The 17426-nt window shown below is 43.9% G+C and overlaps 16 non-coding genes across 16 annotated transcripts; all 16 read right to left on the minus strand.

Moving 5' to 3' along the window:
- Positions 1–589: 589 nt before the first annotated feature.
- Positions 590–662, minus strand: TRNAK-UUU (transfer RNA lysine (anticodon UUU)). Its single transcript has one exon. It is a non-coding gene; the product is annotated as a tRNA-Lys (tRNA).
- A 953-nt stretch (positions 663–1615) lies between these two features.
- Positions 1616–1688, minus strand: TRNAK-UUU (transfer RNA lysine (anticodon UUU)). The gene has a single exon. It is a non-coding gene; the product is annotated as a tRNA-Lys (tRNA).
- A 788-nt stretch (positions 1689–2476) lies between these two features.
- On the minus strand, positions 2477–2549 carry TRNAK-UUU (transfer RNA lysine (anticodon UUU)). The gene has a single exon. It is a non-coding gene; the product is annotated as a tRNA-Lys (tRNA).
- An 829-nt stretch (positions 2550–3378) lies between these two features.
- On the minus strand, positions 3379–3451 carry TRNAK-UUU (transfer RNA lysine (anticodon UUU)). Its single transcript has one exon. It is a non-coding gene; the product is annotated as a tRNA-Lys (tRNA).
- Positions 3452–4392: 941 nt separating this feature from the next.
- Positions 4393–4465, minus strand: TRNAK-UUU (transfer RNA lysine (anticodon UUU)). Its single transcript has one exon. It is a non-coding gene; the product is annotated as a tRNA-Lys (tRNA).
- An 822-nt stretch (positions 4466–5287) lies between these two features.
- TRNAK-UUU (transfer RNA lysine (anticodon UUU)) lies at positions 5288–5360 on the minus strand. The gene has a single exon. It is a non-coding gene; the product is annotated as a tRNA-Lys (tRNA).
- An 829-nt stretch (positions 5361–6189) lies between these two features.
- Positions 6190–6262, minus strand: TRNAK-UUU (transfer RNA lysine (anticodon UUU)). Its single transcript has one exon. It is a non-coding gene; the product is annotated as a tRNA-Lys (tRNA).
- Positions 6263–7091: 829 nt separating this feature from the next.
- Positions 7092–7164, minus strand: TRNAK-UUU (transfer RNA lysine (anticodon UUU)). The gene has a single exon. It is a non-coding gene; the product is annotated as a tRNA-Lys (tRNA).
- A 751-nt stretch (positions 7165–7915) lies between these two features.
- TRNAK-UUU (transfer RNA lysine (anticodon UUU)) lies at positions 7916–7988 on the minus strand. The gene has a single exon. It is a non-coding gene; the product is annotated as a tRNA-Lys (tRNA).
- Positions 7989–8817: 829 nt separating this feature from the next.
- Positions 8818–8890, minus strand: TRNAK-UUU (transfer RNA lysine (anticodon UUU)). Its single transcript has one exon. It is a non-coding gene; the product is annotated as a tRNA-Lys (tRNA).
- A 32-nt stretch (positions 8891–8922) lies between these two features.
- TRNAK-UUU (transfer RNA lysine (anticodon UUU)) lies at positions 8923–8995 on the minus strand. Its single transcript has one exon. It is a non-coding gene; the product is annotated as a tRNA-Lys (tRNA).
- Positions 8996–10721: 1726 nt separating this feature from the next.
- TRNAK-UUU (transfer RNA lysine (anticodon UUU)) lies at positions 10722–10794 on the minus strand. The gene has a single exon. It is a non-coding gene; the product is annotated as a tRNA-Lys (tRNA).
- An 829-nt stretch (positions 10795–11623) lies between these two features.
- On the minus strand, positions 11624–11696 carry TRNAK-UUU (transfer RNA lysine (anticodon UUU)). Its single transcript has one exon. It is a non-coding gene; the product is annotated as a tRNA-Lys (tRNA).
- An 824-nt stretch (positions 11697–12520) lies between these two features.
- On the minus strand, positions 12521–12593 carry TRNAK-UUU (transfer RNA lysine (anticodon UUU)). Its single transcript has one exon. It is a non-coding gene; the product is annotated as a tRNA-Lys (tRNA).
- Positions 12594–14441: 1848 nt separating this feature from the next.
- On the minus strand, positions 14442–14514 carry TRNAK-UUU (transfer RNA lysine (anticodon UUU)). The gene has a single exon. It is a non-coding gene; the product is annotated as a tRNA-Lys (tRNA).
- A 1692-nt stretch (positions 14515–16206) lies between these two features.
- TRNAK-UUU (transfer RNA lysine (anticodon UUU)) lies at positions 16207–16279 on the minus strand. The gene has a single exon. It is a non-coding gene; the product is annotated as a tRNA-Lys (tRNA).
- Positions 16280–17426: the final 1147 nt, after the last annotated feature.

Genomic DNA, 17426 nt, shown 5'->3' on the forward strand with positions numbered 1-17426 from the left:
TATCCGGAAGGTCTCCTTCCTCTTTGTGTATGATGCTGACTTCACATCCATTTCAAGGGGAAAATTGACTTTGCATTTTCTCAAAGCACGTTTCTAGATCAGAAAGACACTGAATCTGTCTGGAACAAGTAGATCCCAGCGCTTGAGCAGACAGGAATGTTTGACAGGGGGATAAATAAAGGTAGGCGTGGCAAGAGAGGCATTTGGAATGTGGGTGCTGAGAGAAAATCTAAGCGCGCATGACTCAAACGGTAGACCCGAAACCCTTCTATTTGCCACAAGAAAGTTGTCGAAGTTGAAAATAGACTCCAACACTATAGTAAAAATTCAATGTATATTTCAAATTTGCGGTCAAATTAGCCAAACTGGAAATGTTCTCTAAATAACCTATGTTTTCCATTCTGCTACTCTTGCCTTAAATGTAAAATTGACCTGGTGCATAAAGCAATTTGCCTGTACCAGAACTTTTTAAGATTATACCATGTCACTTTTCTGTGTAGAAGCATGGCTTAACCTGCACCAAACGCTTAAGTGCCGACAGAATTGCAGGTAGCCCCTCTTAATATTGGTGAACTAAAAACCATGGGAGCGCCCGAACAGGGACTTGAACCCTGGACCCTCAGATTAAAAGTCTGATGCTCTACCGACTGAGCTATCCGGGCTCTTGCAAAGCTTGTCCGCCGGCGCTCTGTGCGTGCGTGCCTGCTAACATGGTCCAATTGAAAAGCTACTTTCAGGTGATTGAAAACGTAGCACTGCCTGTCAACCAGAAAAGTACTGTGCGCTGCACTGCTCACCTGCTTGTAAATTGAATCTCCTCTGCCGGCTTACACACAAATTGCCGCAAATCATTGTCAGTTTCAACACCTTCACCCCTTGCTTGAGTGCTGATAAGCTGTTTCAAGGTATCCGGGAGGTCTCCTTCCTCTTTGTGTATGATGCAGACTTCACATCCATTTCAAGGGGAAAATTGACTTTGCATTTTCTCAAAGCACGTTTCTAGATCAGAAAGACACTGAATCTGTCTGGAACAAGTAGATCCCAGCGCTTGAGCAGACAGGAATGTTTGACAGGGGGATAAATAAAGGTAGGCGTGGCAAGAGAGGCATTTGAAATGTGGGTGCTGAGAGAAAATCTAAGCGCGCATGACTCAAACGGTAGACCCGAAACCCTTCTATTTGCCACAAGAAAGTTGTCGAAGTTGAAAATAGGCGTGACAAGAGAGGCATTTGGAATGTGGGTGCTGAGAGAAAATCTAAGCGTGCATGACTCAAACGGTAGACCCGAAACCCTTCTATTTGCCACAAGAAAGTTGTCGAAGTTGAAAATAGACTCCAACACTATAGTAAAAATTCAATGTATATTTCAAATTTGCGGTCAAATTAGCCAAACTGGAAATGTTCTCTAAATAACCTATGTTTTCCATTCTGCTACTCTTGCCTTAAATGTAAAATTGACCTGGTGCATAAAGCAATTTGCCTGTACCATAACTTTTTAAGATTATACCATGTAATTTTTCTGTGTAGAAGCATGGCTTAACCTGCACCAAACGCTTAAGTGCCGACAGAATTGTAGGTAGCCCCTCTTAATATTGGTGAACTAAAAACCACGGGAGCGCCCGAACAGGGACTTGAACCCTGGACCCTCAGATTAAAAGTCTGATGCTCTACCGACTGAGCTATCCGGGCTCTTGCAAAGCTTGTCCGCCGGCGCTCCGTGCGTGCCTGCTAACATGGTCCAATTGAAAAGCTACTTTCAGGTGATTGAAAACGTAGCACTGCCTGTCAACCAGAAAAGTACTGTGCGCTAAACTGCTCACCTGCTTGTAAATTGAATCTCCTCTGCCGGCTTACACACAAATTGCCGCAAATCATTGTCAGTTTCTGTTTCAAGGTATCCGGAAGGTCTCCTTCCTCTTTGTGTATGATGCTGACTTCACATCCATTTCAAGGGGACAATTGACTTTGCATTTTCTTAAAGCACGTTTCTAGATCAGAAAGACACTGAATCTGTCTGGAACAAGTAGATCCCAGCGCTTGAGCAGACAGGAATGTTTGACAGGGGGATAAATAAAGGTAGGCGTGGCAAGAGAGGCATTTGGAATGTGGGTGCTGAGAGAAAATCTAAGCGCGCATGACTCAAACGGTAGACCCGAAACCCTTCTATTTGCCACAAGAAAGTTGTCGAAGTTGAAAATAGACTCCAACACTATAGTAAAAATTCAATGTATATTTTAAATTTGCAGTCAAATTAGCCAAACTGGAAATGTTCTCTAAATAACCTATGTTTTCCATTCTGCTACTCTTGCCTTAAATGTAAAATTGACCTGGTGCATAAAGCAATTTGCCTGTACCATAACTTTTTAAGATTATACCATGTCACTTTTCTGTGTAGAAGCATGGCTTAACCTGCACCAAACGCTTAAGTGCCGACAGAATAGCCCCTCTTAATATTGGTGAACTAAAAACCATGGGAGCGCCCGAACAGGGACTTGAACCCTGGACCCTCAGATTAAAAGTCTGATGCTCTACCGACTGAGCTATCCGGGCTCTTGCAAAGCTCGTCCGCCGGCGTTCCATGCGTGCCTGCTAACATGGTCCAATTGAAAAGCTACTTTCAGGTGATTGAAAACGTAGCACTGCTTGTCAACCAGAAAAGTACTGTGCGCTGCACTGCTCACCTGCTTGTAAATTGAATCTCCTCTGCCGGCTTACACACAAATTGCCGCAAATAATTGTCAGTTTCAACACCTTCACCCCTTGCTTGAGTGCTGATAAGCTGTTTCAAGGTATCCGGAAGGTCTCCTTCCTCTTTGTGTATGATGCTGACTTCACATCCATTTCAAGGGGACAATTGACTTTGCATTTTCTCAAAGCACGTTTCTAGATCAGAAAGACACTGAATCTGTCTGGAACAAGTAGATCCCAGCCCTTGAGCAGACAGGAATGTTTGACAGGGGGATAAATAAAGGTAGGCGTGGCAAGAGAGGCATTTGGAATGTGGGTGCTGAGAGAAAATCTATGCGCGCATGACTCAAACGGTAGACCCGAAACCCTTCTATTTGCCACAAGAAAGTTGTCGAAGTTGAAAATAGACTCCAACACTATAGTAAAAATTCAATGTATATTTCAAATTTGCGGTCAAATTAGCCAAACTGGAAATGTTCTCTAAATAACCTATGTTTTCCATTCTGCTACTCTTGCCTTAAATGTAAAATTGACCTGGTGCATAAAGCAATTTGCCTGTACCAGAACTTTTTAAGATTATACCATGTCACTTTTCTGTGTAGAAGCATGGCTTAACCTGCACCAAACGCTTAAGTGCCGACAGAATTGCAGGTAGCCCCTCTTAATATTGGTGAACAAAAAACCATGGGAGCACCCGAACAGGGACTTGAACCCTGGACCCTCAGATTAAAAGTCTGATGCTCTACCGACTGAGCTATCCGGGCTCTTGCAAAGCTCGTCCGCCGGCGCTCTGTGCGTGCCTGCTAACATGGTCCAATTGAAAAGCTACTTTCAGGTGATTGAAAACGTAGCACTGCCTGTCAACCAGAAAAGTACTGTGCGCTGCACTGCTCACCTGCATGTAAATTGAATCTCCTCTGCCGGCTTACACACAAATTGCCGCAAATCATTGTCAGTTTCAACACCTTCACCCCTTGCTTGAGTGCTGATAAGCTGTTTCAAGGTATCCGGGAGGTCTCCTTCCTCTTTGTGTATGATGCTGACTTCACATCCATTTCAAGGGGAAAATTGACTTTGCATTTTCTCAAAGCACGTTTCTAGATCAGAAAGACACTGAATCTGTCTGGAACAAGTAGATCCCAGCGCTTGAGCAGACAGGAATGTTTGACAGGGGGATAAATAAAGGTAGGCGTGGCAAGAGAGGCATTTGAAATGTGGGTGCTGAGAGAAAATCTAAGCGCGCATGACTCAAACGGTAGACCCGAAACCCTTCTATTTGCCACAAGAAAGTTGTCGAAGTTGAAAATAGGCGTGACAAGAGAGGCATTTGGAATGTGGGTGCTGAGAGAAAATCTAAGCGTGCATGACTCAAACGGTAGACCCGAAACCCTTCTATTTGCCACAAGAAAGTTGTCGAAGTTGAAAATAGACTCCAACACTATAGTAAAATTCAATGTATATTTCAAATTTGCGGTCAAATTAGCCAAACTGGAAATGTTCTCTAAATAACCTATGTTTTCCATTCTGCTACTCTTGCCTTAAATGTAAAATTGACCTGGTGCATAAAGCAATTTGCCTGTACCATAACTTTTTAAGATTATACCATGTCACTTTTCTGTGTAGAAGCATGGCTTAACCTGCACCAAACGCTTAAGTGCCGACAGAATAGCCCCTCTTAATATTGGTGAACTAAAAACCATGGGAGCGCCCGAACAGGGACTTGAACCCTGGACCCTCAGATTAAAAGTCTGATGCTCTACCGACTGAGCTATCCGGGCTCTTGCAAAGCTCGTCCGCCGGCGTTCCATGCGTGCCTGCTAACATGGTCCAATTGAAAAGCTACTTTCAGGTGATTGAAAACGTAGCACTGCTTGTCAACCAGAAAAGTACTGTGCGCTGCACTGCTCACCTGCTTGTAAATTGAATCTCCTCTGCCGGCTTACACACAAATTGCCGCAAATAATTGTCAGTTTCAACACCTTCACCCCTTGCTTGAGTGCTGATAAGCTGTTTCAAGGTATCCGGAAGGTCTCCTTCCTCTTTGTGTATGATGCTGACTTCACATCCATTTCAAGGGGACAATTGACTTTGCATTTTCTTAAAGCACGTTTCTAGATCAGAAAGACACTGAATCTGTCTGGAACAAGTAGATCCCAGCGCTTGAGCAGACAGGAATGTTTGACAGGGGGATAAATAAAGGTAGGCGTGGCAAGAGAGGCATTTGGAATGTGGGTGCTGAGAGAAAATCTAAGCGCGCATGACTCAAACGGTATACCCGAAACCCTTCTATTTGCCACAAGAAAGTTGTCGAAGTTGAAAATAGACTCCAACACTATAGTAAAAATTCAATGTATATTTTAAATTTGCAGTCAAATTAGCCAAACTGGAAATGTTCTCTAAATAACCTATGTTTTCCATTCTGCTACTCTTGCCTTAAATGTAAAATTGACCTGGTGCATAAAGCAATTTGCCTGTACCATAACTTTTTAAGATTATACCATGTCACTTTTCTGTGTAGAAGCATGGCTTAACCTGCACCAAACGCTTAAGTGCCGACAGAATAGCCCCTCTTAATATTGGTGAACTAAAAACCATGGGAGCGCCCGAACAGGGACTTGAACCCTGGACCCTCAGATTAAAAGTCTGATGCTCTACCGACTGAGCTATCCGGGCTCTTGCAAAGCTCGTCCGCCGGCGTTCCATGCGTGCCTGCTAACATGGTCCAATTGAAAAGCTACTTTCAGGTGATTGAAAACGTAGCACTGCTTGTCAACCAGAAAAGTACTGTGCGCTGCACTGCTCACCTGCTTGTAAATTGAATCTCCTCTGCCGGCTTACACACAAATTGCCGCAAATAATTGTCAGTTTCAACACCTTCACCCCTTGCTTGAGTGCTGATAAGCTGTTTCAAGGTATCCGGAAGGTCTCCTTCCTCTTTGTGTATGATGCTGACTTCACATCCATTTCAAGGGGACAATTGACTTTGCATTTTCTCAAAGCACGTTTCTAGATCAGAAAGACACTGAATCTGTCTGGAACAAGTAGATCCCAGCCCTTGAGCAGACAGGAATGTTTGACAGGGGGATAAATAAAGGTAGGCGTGGCAAGAGAGGCATTTGGAATGTGGGTGCTGAGAGAAAATCTATGCGCGCATGACTCAAACGGTAGACCCGAAACCCTTCTATTTGCCACAAGAAAGTTGTCGAAGTTGAAAATAGACTCCAACACTATAGTAAAAATTCAATGTATATTTCAAATTTGCGGTCAAATTAGCCAAACTGGAAATGTTCTCTAAATAACCTATGTTTTCCATTCTGCTACTCTTGCCTTAAATGTAAAATTGACCTGGTGCATAAAGCAATTTGCCTGTACCAGAACTTTTTAAGATTATACCATGTCACTTTTCTGTGTAGAAGCATGGCTTAACCTGCACCAAACGCTTAAGTGCCGACAGAATTGCAGGTAGCCCCTCTTAATATTGGTGAACTAAAAACCATGGGAGCACCCGAACAGGGACTTGAACCCTGGACCCTCAGATTAAAAGTCTGATGCTCTACCGACTGAGCTATCCGGGCTCTTGCAAAGCTCGTCCGCCGGCGCTCTGTGCGTGCCTGCTAACATGGTCCAATTGAAAAGCTACTTTCAGGTGATTGAAAACGTAGCACTGCCTGTCAACCAGAAAAGTACTGTGCGCTGCACTGCTCACCTGCATGTAAATTGAATCTCCTCTGCCGGCTTACACACAAATTGCGGCAAATCATTGTCAGTTTCAACACCTTCACCCCTTGCTTGAGTGCTGATAAGCTGTTTCAAGGTATCCGGGAGGTCTCCTTCCTCTTTGTGTATGATGCTGACTTCACATCCATTTCAAGGGGAAAATTGACTTTGCATTTTCTCAAAGCACGTTTCTAGATCAGAAAGACACTGAATCTGTCTGGAACAAGTAGATCCCAGCGCTTGAGCAGACAGGAATGTTTGACAGGGGGATAAATAAAGGTAGGCGTGGCAAGAGAGGCATTTGGAATGTGGGTGCTGAGAGAAAATCTAAGCGCGCATGACTCAAACGGTAGACCCGAAACCCTTCTATTTGCCACAAGAAAGTTGTCGAAGTTGAAAATAGACTCCAACACTATAGTAAAAATTCAATGTATATTTCAAATTTGCGGTCAAATTAGCCAAACTGGAAATGTTCTCTAAATAACCTATGTTTTCCATTCTGCTACTCTTGCCTTAAATGTAAAATTGACCTGGTGCATAAAGCAATTTGCCTGTACCAGAACTTTTTAAGATTATACCATGTCACTTTTCTGTGTAGAAGCATGGCTTAACCTGCACCAAACGCTTAAGTGCCGACAGAATTGCAGGTAGCCCCTCTTAATATTGGTGAACTAAAAACCATGGGAGCGCCCAAACAGGGACTTGAACCCTGGACCCTCAGATTAAAAGTCTGATGCTCTACCGACTGAGCTATCCGGGCTCTTGAAAAGCACCCCCGCCGGCGCTCCGTGCGTGCCTGCTAACATGGTCCAATTGAAAAGCTACTTTCATTGATTGAAAACGTAGCACTGCCTGTCAACCAGAAAAGTACTGTGCACTGCACTGCTCACCTACTTGTAAATTGAATCTCCTCTGCCGGCTTCTAGATCAGAAAGACACTGAATCTGTCTGGAACAAGTAGATCCCAGCGCTTGAGCAGACAGGAATGTTTGACAGGGGGATAAATAAAGGTAGGCGTGGCAAGAGAGGCATTTGGAATGTGGGTGCTGAGAGAAAATCTAAGCGCGCATGAGTCAATCGGTAGACCCTTCTATTTGCCACAAGAAAGTAGGCGGGGCAAGAGAGGCATATGGAATGTGCTGAGAGAAAATCTAAGCGCGCATGACTCAAACGGTAGACCCGCAACCCTTCTATTTGCCACAAGAATGTTGGCGAAGTTGAAAATAGACTCCAACACTATAGTAAAAATTCAATGTATATTTCAAATTTGCGGTCAAATTAGCCAAAGTGGAAATGTTCTCTAAATAACCTATGTTTTCCATTCTGCTACTCTTGCCTTAAATGTAAAATTGACCTGGTGCATAAAGCAATTTGCCTGTACCAGAACTTTTTAAGATTATACCATGTCACTTTTCTGTGTAGAAGCATGGCTTAACCTGCACCAAACGCTTAAGTGCCGACAGAATTGCAGGTAGCCCCTCTTAATATTGGTGAACTAAAAACCATGGGAGCACCCGAACAGGGACTTGAACCCTGGACCCTCAGATTAAAAGTCTGATGCTCTACCGACTGAGCTATCCGGGCTCTTGCAAAGCTCGTCCGCCGGCGCTCCGTGCGTGCCTGCTAACATGGTCCAATTGAAAAGCTACTTTCAGGTGATTGAAAACGTAGCACTGCCTGTCAACCAGAAAAGTACTGTGCGCTGCACTGCTCACCTGCTTGTAAATTGAATCTCCTCTGCCGGCTTACACACAAATTGCCGCAAATCATTGTCAGTTTCAACACCTTCACCCCTTGCTTGAGTGCTGATAAGCTGTTTCAAGGTATCCGGGAGGTCTCCTTCCTCTTTGTGTATGATGCTGACTTCACATCCATTTCAAGGGGACAATTGACTTTGCATTTTCTCAAAGCACGTTTCTAGATCAGAAAGACACTGAATCTGTCTGGAACAAGTAGATCCCAGCGCTTGAGCAGACAGGAATGTTTGACAGGGGGATAAATAAAGGTAGGCGTGGCAAGAGAGGCATTTGGAATGTGGGTGCTGAGAGAAAATCTAAGCGCGCATGACTCAAACGGTAGACCCGAAACCCTTCTATTTGCCACAAGAAAGTTGTCGAAGTTGAAAATAGACTCCAACACTATAGTAAAAATTCAATGTATATTTCAAATTTGCGGTCAAATTAGCCAAACTGGAAATGTTCTCTAAATAACCTATGTTTTCCATTCTGCTACTCTTGCCTTAAATGTAAAATTGACCTGGTGCATAAAGCAATTTGCCTGTACCAGAACTTTTTAAGATTATACCATGTCACTTTTCTGTGTAGAAGCATGGCTTAACCTGCACCAAACGCTTAAGTGCCGACAGAATTGCAGGTAGCCCCTCTTAATATTGGTGAACTAAAAACCATGGGAGCGCCCGAACAGGGACTTGAACCCTGGACCCTCAGATTAAAAGTCTGATGCTCTACCGACTGAGCTATCCGGGCTCTTAATATTGGTGAACTAAAAACCATGGGAGCACCCGAACAGGGACTTGAACCCTGGACCCTCAGATTAAAAGTCTGATGCTCTACCGACTGAGCTATCCGGGCTCTTGCAAAGCTCATCCGCCGGCGCTCTGTGCGTGCCTGCTAACATGGTCCAATTGAAAAGCTACTTTCAGGTGATTGAAAACGTAGCACTGCCTGTCAACCAGAAAAGTACTGTGCGCTGCACTGCTCACCTGCATGTAAATTGAATCTCCTCTGCCGGCTTACACACAAATTGCCGCAAATCATTGTCAGTTTCAACACCTTCACCCCTTGCTTGAGTGCTGATAAGCTGTTTCAAGGTATCCGGGAGGTCTCCTTCCTCTTTGTGTATGATGCTGACTTCACATCCATTTCAAGGGGAAAATTGACTTTGCATTTTCTCAAAGCACGTTTCTAGATCAGAAAGACACTGAATCTGTCTGGAACAAGTAGATCCCAGCGCTTGAGCAGACAGGAATGTTTGACAGGGGGATAAATAAAGGTAGGCGTGGCAAGAGAGGCATTTGGAATGTGGGTGCTGAGAGAAAATCTAAGCGCGCATGACTCAAACGGTAGACCCGAAACCCTTCTATTTGCCACAAGAAAGTTGTCGAAGTTGAAAATAGACTCCAACACTATAGTAAAAATTCAATGTATATTTCAAATTTGCGGTCAAATTAGCCAAACTGGAAATGTTCTCTAAATAACCTATGTTTTCCATTCTGCTACTCTTGCCTTAAATGTAAAATTGACCTGGTGCATAAAGCAATTTGCCTGTACCAGAACTTTTTAAGATTATACCATGTCACTTTTCTGTGTAGAAGCATGGCTTAACCTGCACCAAACGCTTAAATGCCGACAGAATTGCAGGTAGCCCCTCTTAATATTGGTGAACTAAAAACCATGGGAACGCCCGAACAGGGACTTGAACCCTAAACCCTCAGATTAAAAGTCTGATGCTCTACCGACTGAGCTATCCAGGCTCTTGCATAGCTCATCTGCCGGCGCTCCGTGCGTGCCTGCTAACATGGTCCAATTGAAAAGCTACTTTCAGGTGATTGAAAACGTAGCACTGCCTGTCAACCAGAAAAGTACTGTGCGCTGCACTGCTCACCTGCATGTAAATTGAATCTCCTCTGCCGGCTTACACACAAATTGCCGCAAATCATTGTCAGTTTCAACACCTTCACCCCTTGCTTGAGTGCTGATAAGCTGTTTCAAGGTATCCGGGAGGTCTCCTTCCTCTTTGTGTATGATGCTGACTTCACATCCATTTCAAGGGGACAATTGACTTTGCATTTTCTCAAAGCACGTTTCTAGATCAGAAAGACACTGAATCTGTCTGGAACAAGTAGATCCCAGCGCTTGAGCAGACAGGAATGTTTGACAGGGGGATAAATAAAGGTAGGCGTGGCAAGAGAGGCATTTGGAATGTGGGTGCTGAGAGAAAATCTAAGCGTGCATGACTCAAACGGTAGACCCGAAACCCTTCTATTTGCCACAAGAAAGTTGTCGAAGTTGAAAATAGACTTCAACACTATAGTAAAAATTCAATATATATTTCAAATTTGCGGTCAAATTAGCCAAACTGGAAATGTTCTCTAAATAACCTATGTTTTCCATTCTGCTACTCTTGCCTTAAATGTAAAATTGACCTGGTGCATAAAGCAATTTGCCTGTACCAGAACTTTTTAAGATTATACCATGTCACTTTTCTGTGTAGAAGCATGGCTTAACCTGCACGCTTAAGTGCCGACAGAATTGCTGGTAGCCCCTCTTAATATTGGTGAACTAAAAACCATGGGAGCGCCCAAACAGGGACTTGAACCCTGGACCCTCAGATTAAAAGTCTGATGCTCTACCGACTGAGCTATCCGGGCTCTTGCAAAGCTCGTCCGCCGGCGCTCCATGCGTGCCTGCTAACATGGTCCAATTGAAAAGCTACTTTCAGGTGATTGAAAACGTAGCACTGCCTGTCAACCAGAAAAGTACTGTGCGCTGCACTGCTCACCTGCATGTAAATTGAATCTCCTCTGCCGGCTTACACACAAATTGCCGCAAATAATTGTCAGTTTCAACACCTTCACCCCTTGCTTGAGTGCTGATAAGCTGTTTCAAGGTATCCGGAAGGTCTCCTTCCTCTTTGTGTATGATGCTGACTTCACATCCATTTCAAGGGGACAATTGACTTTGCATTTTCTCAAAGCACGTTTCTAGATCAGAAAGACACTGAATCTGTCTGGAACAAGTAGATCCCAGCGCTTGAGCAGACAGGAATGTTTGACAGGGGGATAAATAAAGGTAGGCGTGGCAAGAGAGGCATTTGGAATGTGGGTGCTGAGAGAAAATCTATGCGCGCATGACTCAAACGGTAGACCCGAAACCCTTCTATTTGCCACAAGAAAGTTGTCGAAGTTGAAAATAGACTCCAACACTATAGTAAAAATTCAATGTATATTTCAAATTTGCGGTCAAATTAGCCAAACTGGAAATGTTCTCTAAATAACCTATGTTTTCCATTCTGCTACTCTTGCCTTAAATGTAAAATTGACCTGGTGCATAAAGCAATTTGCCTGTACCAGAACTTTTTAAGATTATACCATGTCACTTTTCTGTGTAGAAGCATGGCTTAACCTGCACCAAACGCTTAAGTGCCGACAGAATTGCAGGTAGCCCCTCTTAATATTGGTGAACTAAAAACCATGGGAGCACCCGAACAGGGACTTGAACCCTGGACCCTCAGATTAAAAGTCTGATGCTCTACCGACTGAGCTATCCGGGCTCTTGCAAAGCTCGTCCGCCGGCGCTCTGTGCGTGCCTGCTAACATGGTCCAATTGAAAAGCTACTTTCAGGTGATTGAAAACGTAGCACTGCCTGTCAACCAGAAAAGTACTGTGCGCTGCACTGCTCACCTGCATGTAAATTGAATCTCCTCTGCCGGCTTACACACAAATTGCCGCAAATCATTGTCAGTTTCAACACCTTCACCCCTTGCTTGAGTGCTGATAAGCTGTTTCAAGGTATCCGGGAGGTCTCCTTCCTCTTTGTGTATGATGCTGACTTCACATCCATTTCAAGGGGAAAATTGACTTTGCATTTTCTCAAAGCACGTTTCTAGATCAGAAAGACACTGAATCTGTCTGGAACAAGTAGATCCCAGCGCTTGAGCAGACAGGAATGTTTGACAGGGGGATAAATAAAGGTAGGCGTGGCAAGAGAGGCATTTGGAATGTGGGTGCTGAGAGAAAATCTAAGCGCGCATGACTCAAACGGTAGACCCGAAACCCTTCTATTTGCCACAAGAAAGTTGTCGAAGTTGAAAATAGACTCCAACACTATAGTAAAAATTCAATGTATATTTCAAATTTGCGGTCAAATTAGCCAAACTGGAAATGTTCTCTAAATAACCTATGTTTTCCATTCTGCTACTCTTGCCTTAAATGTAAAATTGACCTGGTGCATAAAGCAATTTGCCTGTACCAGAACTTTTTAAGATTATACCATGTCACTTTTCTGTGTAGAAGCATGGCTTAACCTGCACGCTTAAGTGCCGACAGAATTGCTGGTAGCCCCTCTTAATATTGGTGAACTAAAAACCATGGGAGCGCCCGAACAGGGACTTGAACCCTGGACCCTCAGATTAAAAGTCTGATGCTCTACCGACTGAGCTATCCGGGCTCTTGCAAAGCTCGTCCGCCGGCGCTCCATGCGTGCCTGCTAACATGGTCCAATTGAAAAGCTACTTTCAGGTGATTGAAAACGTAGCACTGCCTGTCAACCAGAAAAGTACTGTGCGCTAAACTGCACACCTGCTTGTAAATTGAATCTCCTCTGCCGGCTTACACACAAATTGCCGCAAATCATTGTCAGTTTCAACACCTTCACCCCTTGCTTGAGTGCTGATAAGCTGTTTCAAGGTATCCGGGAGGTCTCCTTCGTCTTTGTGTATGATGCTGACTTCACATCCATTTCAAGGGGACAATTGACTTTGCATTTTCTCAAAGCACGTTTCTAGATCAGAAAGACACTGAATCTGTCTGGAACAAGTAGATCCCAGCGCTTGAGCAGACAGGAATGTTTGACAGGGGGATAAATAAAGGTAGGCGTGGCAAGAGAGGCATTTGGAATGTGGGTGCTGAGAGAAAATCTAAGCGCGCATGACTCAAACGGTAGACCCGAAACCCTTCTATTTGCCACAAGAAAGTTGTCGAAGTTGAAAATAGACTCCAACACTATAGTAAAAATTCAATGTATATTTCAAATTTGCGGTCAAATTAACCAAACTGGAAATGTTCTCTAAATAACCTATGTTTTCCATTCTGCTACTCTTGCCTTAAATGTAAAATTGAACTGGTGCATAAAGCAATTTGCCTGTACCAGAACTTTTTAAGATTATACCATGTCACTTTTCTGTGTAGAAGCATGGCTTAACTTGCACCAAACGCTTAAGTGCCGACAGAATTGCAGGTAGCCCCTCTTAATATTGGTGAACTAAAAACCATGGGAGCGCACGAACAGGGACTTGAACCCTGGACCCTCAGATTAAAAGCTCTACCGACTGAGCTATCCGGGCTCTTGCAAAGCTCGTCCGCCGGCGCTCCGTGCGTGCGTGCCTGCTAACATGGTCCAATTGAAAAGCTACTTTCAGGTGATTGAAAACGTAGCACTGCCTGTCAACCAGAAAAGTACTGTGCGCTGCACTGCTCACCTGCTTGTAAATTGAATCTCCTCTGCCGGCTTACACACAAATTGCCGCAAATCATTGTCAGTTTCAACACCTTCACCCCTTGCTTGAGTGCTGATAAGCTGTTTCAAGGTATCCGGGAGGTCTCCTTCCTCTTTGTGTATGATGCAGACTTCACATCCATTTCAAGGGGAAAATTGACTTTGCATTTTCTCAAAGCACGTTTCTAGATCAGAAAGACACTGAATCTGTCTGGAACAAGTAGATCCCAGCGCTTGAGCAGACAGGAATGTTTGACAGGGGGATAAATAAAGGTAGGCGTGGCAAGAGAGGCATTTGAAAGGTGGGTGCTGAGAGAAAATCTAAGCGCGCATGACTCAAACGGTAGACCCGAAACCCTTCTATTTGCCACAAGAAAGTTGTCGAAGTTGAAAATAGGCGTGACAAGAGAGGCATTTGGAATGTGGGTGCTGAGAGAAAATCTAAGCGTGCATGACTCAAACGGTAGACCCGAAACCCTTCTATTTGCCACAAGAAAGTTGTCGAAGTTGAAAATAGACTCCAACACTATAGTAAAAATTCAATGTATATTTCAAATTTGCGGTCAAATTAGCCAAACTGGAAATGTTCTCTAAATAACCTATGTTTTCCATTCTGCTACTCTTGCCTTAAATGTAAAATTGACCTGGTGCATAAAGCAATTTGCCTGTACCATAACTTTTTAAGATTATACCATGTCATTTTTCTGTGTAGAAGCATGGCTTAACCTGCACCAAAAGCTTAAGTGCCGACAGAATTGTAGGTAGCCCCTCTTAATATTGGTGAACTAAAAACCATGGGAGCGCCCGAACAGGGACTTGAACCCTGGACCCTCAGATTAAAAGTCTGATGCTCTACCGACTGAGCTATCCGGGCTCTTGCAAAGCTTATCCGCCGGCGCTCCGTGCGTGCCTGCTAACATGGTCCAATTGAAAAGCTACTTTCAGGTGATTGAAAACGTAGCACTGCCTGTCAACCAGAAAAGTACTGTGCGCTAAACTGCTCACCTGCTTGTAAATTGAATCTCCTCTGCCGGCTTACACACAAATTGCCGCAAATCATTGTCAGTTTCTGTTTCAAGGTATCCGGAAGGTCTCCTTCCTCTTTGTGTATGATGCTGACTTCACATCCATTTCAAGGGGACAATTGACTTTGCATTTTCTTAAAGCACGTTTCTAGATCAGAAAGACACTGAATCTGTCTGGAACAAGTAGATCCCAGTGCTTGAGCAGACAGGAATGTTTGACAGGGGGATAAATAAAGGTAGGCGTGGCAAGAGAGGCATTTGGAATGTGGGTGCTGAGAGAAAATCTAAGCGCGCATGACTCAAACGGTAGACCCGAAACCCTTCTATTTGCCACAAGAAAGTTGTCGAAGTTGAAAATAGACTCCAACACTATAGTAAAAATTCAATGTATATTTTAAATTTGCGGTCAAATTAGCCAAACTGGAAATGTTCTCTAAATAACCTATGTTTTCCATTCTGCTACTCTTGCCTTAAATGTAAAATTGACCTGGTGCATAAAGCAATTTGCCTGTACCAGAACTTTTTAAGATTATACCATGTCACTTTTCTGTGTAGAAGCATGGCTTAACCTGCACCAAACGCTTAAGTGCCGACAGAATTGCAGGTAGCCCCTCTTAATATTGGTGAACTAAAAACCATGGGAGCGCCCGAACAGGGACTTGAACCCTAAACCCTCAGATTAAAAGTCTGATGCTCTACCGACTGAGCTATCTGGGCTCTTGCATAGCTCGTCCGCCGGCGCTCCATGTGTGCCTGCTAACATGGTCCAATTGAAAAGCTACTTTCAGGTGATTGAAAACGTAGCACTGCCTGTCAACCAGAAAAGTACTGTGCGCTGCACTGCTCACCTGCATGTAAATTGAATCTCCTCTGCCGGCTTACACACAAATTGCCGCAAATCATTGTCAGTTTCAACACCTTCACCCCTTGCTTGAGTGCTGATAAGCTGTTTCAAGGTATCCGGGAGGTCTCCTTCCTCTTTGTGTATGATGCTGACTTCACATCCATTTCAAGGGGACAATTGACTTTGCATTTTCTCAAAGCACGTTTCTAGATCAGAAAGACACTGAATCTGTCTGGAACAAGTAGATCCCAGCGCTTGAGCAGACAGGAATGTTTGACAGGGGGATAAATAAAGGTAGGCGTGGCAAGAGAGGCATTTGGAATGTGGGTGCTGAGAGAAAATCTAAGCGTGCATGACTCAAACGGTAGACCCGAAACCCTTCTATTTGCCACAAGAAAGTTGTCGAAGTTGAAAATAGACTTCAACACTATAGTAAAAATTCAATATATATTTCAAATTTGCGGTCAAATTAGCCAAACTGGAAATGTTCTCTAAATAACCTATGTTTTCCATTCTGCTACTCTTGCCTTAAATGTAAAATTGACCTGGTGCATAAAGCAATTTGCCTGTACCAGAACTTTTTAAGATTATACCATGTCACTTTTCTGTGTAGAAGCATGGCTTAACCTGCACGCTTAAGTGCCGACAGAATTGCTGGTAGCCCCTCTTAATATTGGTGAACTAAAAACCATGGGAGCGCCCGAACAGGGACTTGAACCCTGGACCCTCAGATTAAAAGTCTGATGCTCTACCGACTGAGCTATCCGGGCTCTTGCAAAGCTCGTCCGCCGGCGCTCCATGCGTGCCTGCTAACATGGTCCAATTGAAAAGCTACTTTCAGGTGATTGAAAACGTAGCACTGCCTGTCAACCAGAAAAGTACTGTGCGCTAAACTGCACACCTGCTTGTAAATTGAATCTCCTCTGCCGGCTTACACACAAATTGCCGCAAATCATTGTCAGTTTCAACACCTTCACCCCTTGCTTGAGTGCTGATAAGCTGTTTCAAGGTATCCGGGAGGTCTCCTTCGTCTTTGTGTATGATGCTGACTTCACATCCATTTCAAGGGGACAATTGACTTTGCATTTTCTCAAAGCACGTTTCTAGATCAGAAAGACACTGAATCTGTCTGGAACAAGTAGATCCCAGCGCTTGAGCAGACAGGAATGTTTGACAGGGGGATAAATAAAGGTAGGCGTGGCAAGAGAGGCATTTGGAATGTGGGTGCTGAGAGAAAATCTAAGCGCGCATGACTCAAACGGTAGACCCGAAACCCTTCTATTTGCCACAAGAAAGTTGTCGAAGTTGAAAATAGACTCCAACACTATAGTAAAAATTCAATGTATATTTCAAATTTGCGGTCAAATTAACCAAACTGGAAATGTTCTCTAAATAACCTATGTTTTCCATTCTGCTACTCTTGCCTTAAATGTAAAATTGAACTGGTGCATAAAGCAATTTGCCTGTACCAGAACTTTTTAAGATTATACCATGTCACTTTTCTGTGTAGAAGCATGGCTTAACTTGCACCAAACGCTTAAGTGCCGACAGAATTGCAGGTAGCCCCTCTTAATATTGGTGAACTAAAAACCATGGGAGCGCACGAACAGGGACTTGAACCCTGGACCCTCAGATTAAAAGCTCTACCGACTGAGCTATCCGGGCTCTTGCAAAGCTCGTCCGCCGGCGCTCCGTGCGTGCGTGCCTGCTAACATGGTCCAATTGAAAAGCTACTTTCAGGTGATTGAAAACGTAGCACTGCCTGTCAACCAGAAAAGTACTGTGCGCTGCACTGCTCACCTGCTTGTAAATTGAATCTCCTCTGCCGGCTTACACACAAATTGCCGCAAATCATTGTCAGTTTCAACACCTTCACCCCTTGCTTGAGTGCTGATAAGCTGTTTCAAGGTATCCGGG

This window comes from Pelobates fuscus, chromosome 5, assembly GCF_036172605.1.
Source record: "Pelobates fuscus isolate aPelFus1 chromosome 5, aPelFus1.pri, whole genome shotgun sequence".
NCBI lineage: Eukaryota > Metazoa > Chordata > Amphibia > Anura > Pelobatidae > Pelobates > Pelobates fuscus.